Source organism: Hemitrygon akajei, chromosome 1 (assembly GCF_048418815.1).
Source record: "Hemitrygon akajei chromosome 1, sHemAka1.3, whole genome shotgun sequence".
NCBI lineage: Eukaryota > Metazoa > Chordata > Chondrichthyes > Myliobatiformes > Dasyatidae > Hemitrygon > Hemitrygon akajei.
The window spans coordinates 85993767-86002390 of NC_133124.1; the positions used below are offsets into that span (position 1 = coordinate 85993767).

General features: G+C 42.0%; 1 long non-coding RNA gene across 1 annotated transcript; it reads left to right on the forward strand.

Moving 5' to 3' along the window:
* The first annotated feature begins 536 nt into the window (after positions 1–536).
* On the forward strand, positions 537–8135 carry LOC140732037 (uncharacterized). Its single transcript, XR_012099968.1, has 3 exons — positions 537–649; positions 7068–7259; positions 7862–8135. It is a non-coding gene; the product is annotated as an uncharacterized lncRNA (long non-coding RNA).
* The last annotated feature ends 489 nt before the right edge of the window (positions 8136–8624 follow it).

Below are 8624 nucleotides of genomic sequence, written 5' to 3' on the forward strand. Positions count from 1 at the left end.
TCAAATCTCCCCTCATTCCTCTACGCTTCAGGGAATAAAGTCCTAACCTATTCAACCTTTCTCTGTAACTCAGTTTCTCAAGTCCTGGCAACATCCCTGTAAACCTTATCTGCACTCTTTCAACCTTATTAATATCTTTCCTGTAATTGGGAGACCAAAACTGCACACAATACTCCAAATTTGGCCTCACCAATGCCTTATACAACCTCACCATAACATTTCAACTTTTTTACTCAATACTTTGATTTATAAAGGCCAATGTACCAAAAGCTCTCTTTACAACCCTATCTACCTATCTTTATTGTGTGTTTCTCTGTTATGTGATCTGGTGGTCTTGGCCCAGTATTTGGATGAACTGGTTAGACTGGTTTAAGTCAGTATATGTTGGACAGAACAAAAATAAATTATCTAGACCACAAGTCTGAGAGAAAGAGCCATAAAGTAATATTGCTTTTGCTTTGTGTCAGATCCAACGAGAAGCTGACACTGGTCAGTCAGACGAGCTTGAGCCAACAAAATTAAGGCATCTTAGATCGATCCAATGAGGAAAAGGATATAATGGAGGATTTTGAGACCACAGGTAGCGGCAGAAGTGAATGACCTCACGTCGGAAAGGTGGAGATTACATCAGGAACAAGAAGAATACCTGGTCAGTGTAGACTCTATTTACCAGCTATTGACTTTTCTCTTCTCTAATTGTTCGTGGTGGGCCAGGTACTTAAGTTCATGTGTTTGTTAACTGAGACATTGAAAGTAATTGTCAGTAAATACAGTTCCTCTCTGTGCCTAACTGATCAATATTGTTGAGGGTTAACATTTGTAACAAGCCTCGTGTGATGGTGCAGTAATTAAGCTAAAGAAGGGAAGTTTGGCTACGTAATCATTGGTATTGGTACTGGTTTATTATTGCCACATGTGCCAAGGCACAGTTAAAAGCTTTTCTTGGATACTATTTATACAGATCAAATCATGATCTGGCATTGAGCAAGAATCAGGTTAATCTAAAACAATGCAGAATAAAGTGTAACAGCTACAGAGAAAGTGGAGTGCAAGGAAACAATAAAATACATGATCATAACAAAGTAAACATTGCAGTCAAAAGTCCATCTTATCGTACAAGAGGTCTGTTAACAGTGGGATGGAAGCTGTCCTGGATGAAATTGAGAGGATAACTACAGCATCTACTGCCAATTAAGATTTGTAAGTGTAAAGTCCGTGATTTTTAATTTTCCACATCTCAGAATAAACTATTCTATAATCAACTATTACTAGCTAACACAAACGTGAGTTTGGAGAGGTTTAATGATGGACACTCTCAGGACATATTACTGTGCTGAAGAAGAGTGCAGGAAGCCCCTGTTTAGTGGTCTATTTAATGAAAATCACTTGAAAGTCATTCTTGTCACAGGCACTGATCTTTATTGAAGGGCTTCGACTGTCATTTCTTTTAAGTGGAGCTCACAGATGTGAAATGACCTGTAGGGAGACTGTGGATGCTGTTTCACAAGACAATAATAGCTCGTACTCCCCAGAGAGTGATGATATGGGAGAGCAGGGGGTGAGAGGAAAGAAATACAGCTTGACTTCTGTGCCTTTTCATTACTTTCTCCGAAACCAGGAATACCTCTCAAACCCGCTCGTGGGGTTGGGGTTATTTTCTCGTCAAGCGGGGAGTACCCAGGAACGTAACAGGAGTTGAATAAAGACTGATCAGTGAATCAGTGCCTCCATTGTCTGTGGTCAGCAGGTGTTCACACACTACAGACAGACCCTGCTCTGTTCAGTACTATCAGTGCCCTGCAGGGGCTGTTTACTCGACACCTGAGCATATCACTGACATGCTCAGTCAGTGAAGGCCAACACTGCAGTCAGATTTTAAATTAATAAGCCTTGCAGAAAGTTTGTGAGGAGCACTGTTTCCTGCAGAAGGCTATTATTCAGTCCTGGTATTGTGCTTCATACTCTATGATAATAGGTTAACAGTGCATTTCAATTGCTGTTGCATGGCTGAATTAAAAATAGCTTTGCAATATTTGTTCTCTGTTATCCCTTTGCTCTTAAAGTCACTTATTAAATTAGTTGGGATTATGGTTCTGCTAGAGGTGTAATGTTCCACAACTGCCATGTGTTACAAATTAATTAAGTCAGTCAACATACTGTAGAAACATGCAGCATTTATATATCTCTTTAGTTTAAATGTTGCATTCTGTGATTTTATTTGTTTTTTTGTTGCTGTTTGCACATTTTTTTGCATATAGTGGCGGGGTGTTGATGTTTTTCTTTGAACTGATTGGTTCTGTGGTTCTTTGCTTTGTGGCTGTCTGTGGGGAGGACGAATCTCAGGGTTGTATGCTGCATACATACTTTGATAATAAAATGTATTTCGAATCTCTGAACAATAACAAATAGCCTGACAGAAAGAGGAGTTAAAGTCTGCAGATAGCAAATGTCTTCCTAATAGTCTTCCTGACTAGTGCTTCTGACAAAGTTGTGTTTTGCAAATGGCAAAGGCTACCTGTTAATAGAACGCCTCAACTCCATATAGCTCAAGAAAAGCTTAGGTAAAAAGAAATTTGAAGAATTAAACCTTGGCCATCTCTGCCCAGCAACCAGCTCAACTTCCTATGTTTCAGTCAGTAGTTGGTGCACAGCTTTTCCTGACATGATGTAACAACACTGATATCTACCCAATAATGTGGAAAATTGGCCAGGCACGTCCTGTTTACAAAATACAGTCGGCCCTCCTTATCTGCGACCCTTATCTGGGACCCTCCGCGGATACCAAAAAACGCAGATGCTCAAGTCCCTTATATAAAATAGCATAGTATTTGCATATGAACTACGTACATCCTCCTGTATACTTTAAGTCATCACTAGATTACTAATAATACCTAATACAATGTAAATGCTGTGTAAATAGTTGTTATACTGTAATGTTTAGGGAATATTGACAAGAAAAAAAACTGTACATGCTCCTCTTGCTTACAACACAAGCAGTGAACGAAGGAGACGCGAGGCGAACAATGATCAAACAACGAGTAAAACCTGTAATACCTGTACAGTAGTTGTTACACTGTCTTGTTTAGGGAATAAGGATGCTTTGGAGGAGGCTCAATAATACTAAAGTCAGGATCTGTGGAGGTTGAGGGCTGAGGATCTTCAAGCGTTGAACGTCGTGACTTCAGAACTGCAGATGTTTTAGTTAGAAACATTGTTATAGGAAGCTGTCTCTTCTTTTTCTTTGCATCTTCAAACAAATCTTGCAGTGGTTGTAGGCCTGTTGTTATCCCTCGGGTGACATGGAGGCTTCGTTCCATCGAAGGATCAAACAACAAGTGCTGGAAGAGCACTTCCAGGTTTTCTCGATTCACGGTTGGTTAAATTTGTGCATGCGGAACTCGTGGATAAGGAGGACCAACTGTACAGGACAAATTCAGATTCAGATTCAGTTTATTGTCATTTAGAAACCACAAATGCAATGCAGTTAAAAAATGAGACAACGTTCCTCCAGAATGATATCACAAAAACGCATGACAAAACAGACTACACCAGAAAATCCACATAACGTTTGGCAATCCCCAACCCAGAGTCCGGAGAGGCTGCTGCGTATTAATATCATGCTACCGTCTTAGCGCGTTCCCCGGAAAGGAGCTCCAAATCCACCAGACAAACAAGACCAAAAACTAAAGCCAGAAGTCCTGCACAAAACCACATAGTTACAACATATAGTTACAACAGTGCAAACAATAGCATAATTGATTAAAAAAAAACAGACCATGGGCACAGTAAAAATAGTCCAAAGACGTTAAAAGACTATAAGTTCAAAAGATATCACCACACAGTTTCCACAAGTCCGCAGGGTCCCGACAGACTCATCATCCCACGCCAGCGGCAGAAGGGAATACCCCCGCTATGGACTTCCACTGCACCGCCGGACCCAGCCTCGCAGACACAGCACACAATGAAAGCGCCACCGGACCCAGCCTCGCAGACACAGCACACAGTGAAAGCGTCCTGACCGCAGTGGACTCCGAGTCCGTCGAACCTCAAAGCCTCCGACCATCCCCTCCGGCACAGCTTCTCCGAGCACCATCCTCTGCCGAGCGTATTAAGACTGCTCAATTAAATCCAATAACCGTCCCATCCATTTACTCTAAAATTCACTCCCCTATAACTTCTTTGGCAATGATGAGTTTGCATTGCACTCCAGAATTCACCACAAATGTGGGACCAAAGAATGATCTCCAGAGGTGAGGTGAAAGTGATCAAGATCGCACGTGACTGAGTGTGGCATCAGCAAGCTGTGAATAAACTGAAGTAAATAGGCATCCGACTGAACACAGCCGATACTGTGCATCAAGGAAAGTGTTTGTGTTGTCAGAGGTCATTAAGCCCCAGGGCATCACTGTAAGAATTCCTCCAGGTACTGTTTTGGGCCTATTCACCTTCAGCTGTTACATCAATGACTTTCCCTTCATCATTGGAGCAGAAATGAGGACACTCATTGGCGATTTACAATGTTCAGTTCCATTTTTACCTCCTCAGCAAATGAAGCAGCTCATGGCTGCAACTAGATTATATTCAATGGCCTGTAAAGTAGCAAGTAACTTGCAATACAGAAGTACCAAGCAATGTCCAGCTCCATCAAAAGAGGGTCTAGCATCTACCTTTCTCAATCAAGTGTATTATCATCATCAAGTTCCCTTCTTGGGTACTAGCCTACAAAGTATCCAGGATACCTTTAGGAAGCGGTATCTCAGAAAGACAACGTCCATTATTAAGGACCTCCAGCACCCAGGGCATGCCCTTTTCTCACTGTTACCATCAGGTAGGAGATACAGAAGCCTGAAGGCACACACTCAGCAATTCAGGATCAGCTTCTTCCCTTCTGCCATCCAATTCCCAAATGGACTTTGAAGCTTTGGACACTACGACATTTTTTTTAATGTACAGTATTTCTGTTTTTGCACATTTTTTTAATAATCTATTCAATATACGTAATTGATTTACTTGTTTATTTATTACGTATTTTTTCTCTCTCTGCTAGATTACGTATTGCGTTGAACTGCTGCTGCTAAGTTAACAAATTTCACGTCACATGCCTGTGATAATAAACCTGATTCTGATTCTGAATCATCAATATCCTGGAGGTCACTACTGACCAGAACATCAGTTAACCCAACCACATAAATATTTTGACTATAAGAACAGTCAGAAACAGGGCATCCTGTAGTGAGTGATTCAACTGCTAACACCTCATGCACCTGTATCCACTATCTATAATTCACAAGTCAGAAGGGTGGCAAAATACTCAGTAAATCATAGTACAGTAACAGGCCCTTCGCCCATTTCCATGCTGTCATCGGGTACTCACACTCATCCCCGTTACAGTGTTTAGTCCATAGTCCTCATGTGTTGGTGATTCAAGTGCTCACCTATCTACTACTCAAACATTGTGTGGATAGCTGCCTCCACTACCCAGTCATCAGAAAAGAGCTCTTTCTTCCCACAACTCAAGGACCCTTCTCTGAATTCCTGTAATGCAAATATGTCCTTCCTTAATAAAAGAGACCAAAACTGTGTGCAAATAAGTGTAAGTCATCAGGTATACATCTTCTAGAGTAATAGTTGATTGAATTTATTGAATGGTGGAGGCACAAAATGTTGAATTGTCTTCTCTTGTTCCTATGTTGGGAGAAGTAATGGCCAAGATCTGTAGATCTTATAATCAGGTTTGCCTCCCTTGTTCCGGTTTGTTATTGTTGTCACATTCAGGGGAATATTGTCCTGACTCTGGAATGGATTTTCATCTGTGTGATGAGTCAGAAGCTGGCAGCACTATCAGCCTCTGTGGTACACCTCCTGCCTGGGAGCTTCTATTGGTCTTTATCAGGTCGATAGCCTGCTTTAGCCCTCCAGTAGTCAATGAAATGTCATGGAAATCCTCAACAGGTCATTGTGGGATAATTTGAAAGGTCTCCACTGACTTATGGTTGAAGAAGAGTTCAAAATGTTCCTTCCAAAGTCGACAGTTAGCAGCATATACCCTGTGGATCTGGGAGCTGCCCTGTAATCAGAGGAAATTCAGTTTGGCCACCAGGGTATCCGTTTGAGATGAAGGGGGTAAAGTTCAAAGGAGATGTGCAGGGCAAGTTAATTTTACACACAGAGAGGTGAGTGCCTGGAGTGTGCTGCCGGGGTGAGGGGGAGGCGTGGTGGAAGCAAATACAATAGGGGCATTCAAGAGGATCTTAGATAGGCATATGAATGGAGGGGTATGGACCATATATAGGCAGAAGGAATTAGATGTCATTAGAGACCAAGGCAAACTGAAAAGGAAGTCTGGGACCTGTTTCACAGCCTGGGCAACAGGTCTAGATGTCCACTCATGATTTACCTCTCCAACTGGAATCTAGAAAGTTAGCACCCAAGTTCATTGGTCATGAAAGTAAACCCAGTAGCTTACACTTTTCAGCTCCCCAGAACCCTAAAGATTAACCCTACTTTTCATCTCTAAATTAAAACCTGTATGCACCAGCCTCTTCGCCCCACCAGCATCAGCCTTGCTACCACCCAGGTTTATCAAGGAGGCAACAACTGTTCACCGTGAAAAGACTTCTGGAGTTGCAAACTGTTCGAGGTGTTCCACAATACCTAGTGGACTGGGAGGGATTCAGACCAGAGGAAAGGTGCTGGGTGCTGGAAAGGGACATCCTGGATCGGACTCTCAACCACGATTACCATCACCAACTCTCTGATCAACCAGGGCTTTCAGGAGTGGGCTGTAGAGGAGGGGACCTGTTAGGGGACTCTCCCAACCATGCCAGCTTTTGAGAATTAAACACTGTAATTCTCCGGAGTACGGACAGCTGGCACGGCCTCTTTAAGGGCTTAGGACGTTCCCGTTGATTGATAATCATGTTTTTGACACAAAGAATTGAGTATTTATGGATCTGCTGAACCTGGGTTCAGTGCTCAATCCTAAGCATTATCAGAGTTCTTGTCAATGTTTGTTTTGTCCTCAGTTCTCGATCCAGTTTGATACCGTGTCTGTATCCTTGTTTCAGATACTCCAGCATTTGTGTCCAAGCCATCCTCGTCAAGGACTCTTGTCACAACAGAGTGCATACAACCTGGTCCGCATTCGTCAGGAAGACTGTGTTCATCACTCCCACTGGCCTCTTTGAATATTTGGTGATGCCATTTGCACTCTCCAACAGCCAGTCATTTTCCAATATCCTTACAGACATGCTACACGGGTATGTATTTGTCTATCTCGATGACATCCTCATCTTTTCCAAGAACCCCCCAAGACTACATCTGGAACATCCAATCAGTCCTTCAGCATCTCCTTCAAAACCAACTGTATTGCAAGTTAGAAAAATGCCAGTTCTACACCCCAGTTGAGACTGTGTAATTGGTCCTAAGTGTGAAAATAGACTGGTAGTTGGCAAGTCCAAAAGGTTGAATCACAAGTTTGGCAAGAGTGAACATCAAAGCCTGAAGGTCAAAGCCTTTCAGATGGTAAGTCTGGAGGTCATAGACCCAATGTAGGCCAGCCCAGGGTCATAGGTAGGAGGTCAGAGGCCCAGTGGTAGCTTGTCCTGGGATTGAAGGCCCATCTGTGTTTATGGAGTGTGGGTACGAAAGCAGTTTATTGCTTGTTGAAAGTTGGCTGTGTGTTGTTCTGCAGAACATAGTGGGAATGTTATGCTGGCAGCAGAATATGGGACACCTGCAAGCTACCCCCATCGCATCCTCAGATTGTGTTGATTCTTAATGCAAATGGCGCATTTCATTGTATTGTATGCTTTGACGCAGGTGGTTAATGAATATATCTAATCTAATCTAATCCACCCAGCAGTCCACAGATCCCCATGTGACCCTCACAATGAACAGCTCATTCAGCTCACTGCTGTGGGCACTGGCGCAGTCCCAGAAGAGCCTGAGAAAGAGTGTTGTATTTCTTCACATCATCCTGTTGGTCTTTTATGACAAAATACTGTCTTCATCACAACCTCACCATGTTGCCTCACCGGATCTAGAGCGGAATGGTACTGGAGATGGGCTTCTACCCTATTCTTCCTGATACAGACTAATAGTTCAACAGCAAACTATGACATGACCGCAGCCAGCATTTGTCAATAATTTTAACCAATAAAATAGTGCAAACAGAATGCAAATCAATCTCCTACTGATAATGACTGAATTTTAGAATGATACATATTATTATTGTTACAGCATATTACATATTAAATTTTTTACAGAAGAATATGTGGTTCAAACATACATGAGCTTATAAAGGGCAAGCGTTCCGAATAAATACTTTGGTAAATCATTATGTAACTAGGGTTTCAAGACTACAATCCAATTAAGGGGTTGCGGTCACGTGATTATAGAAGCAGTTTCTGAAGATCAGCAGAATTCCAAGCTTGAATTACAGACTTAAGCCAATGGCTATGAGCTATGATTTACATCACATTGGATATAATTGAAGAAGGTAACATCAGACACTGCTTTACATGAAAACCAAGCTTTCCATGATCACCACGTAGTTTCTTTTATCTAAAATGCTTGTTAAATAGTTGCTATTTCAAAGCTTTTCCTAAACAACTTACACCTAA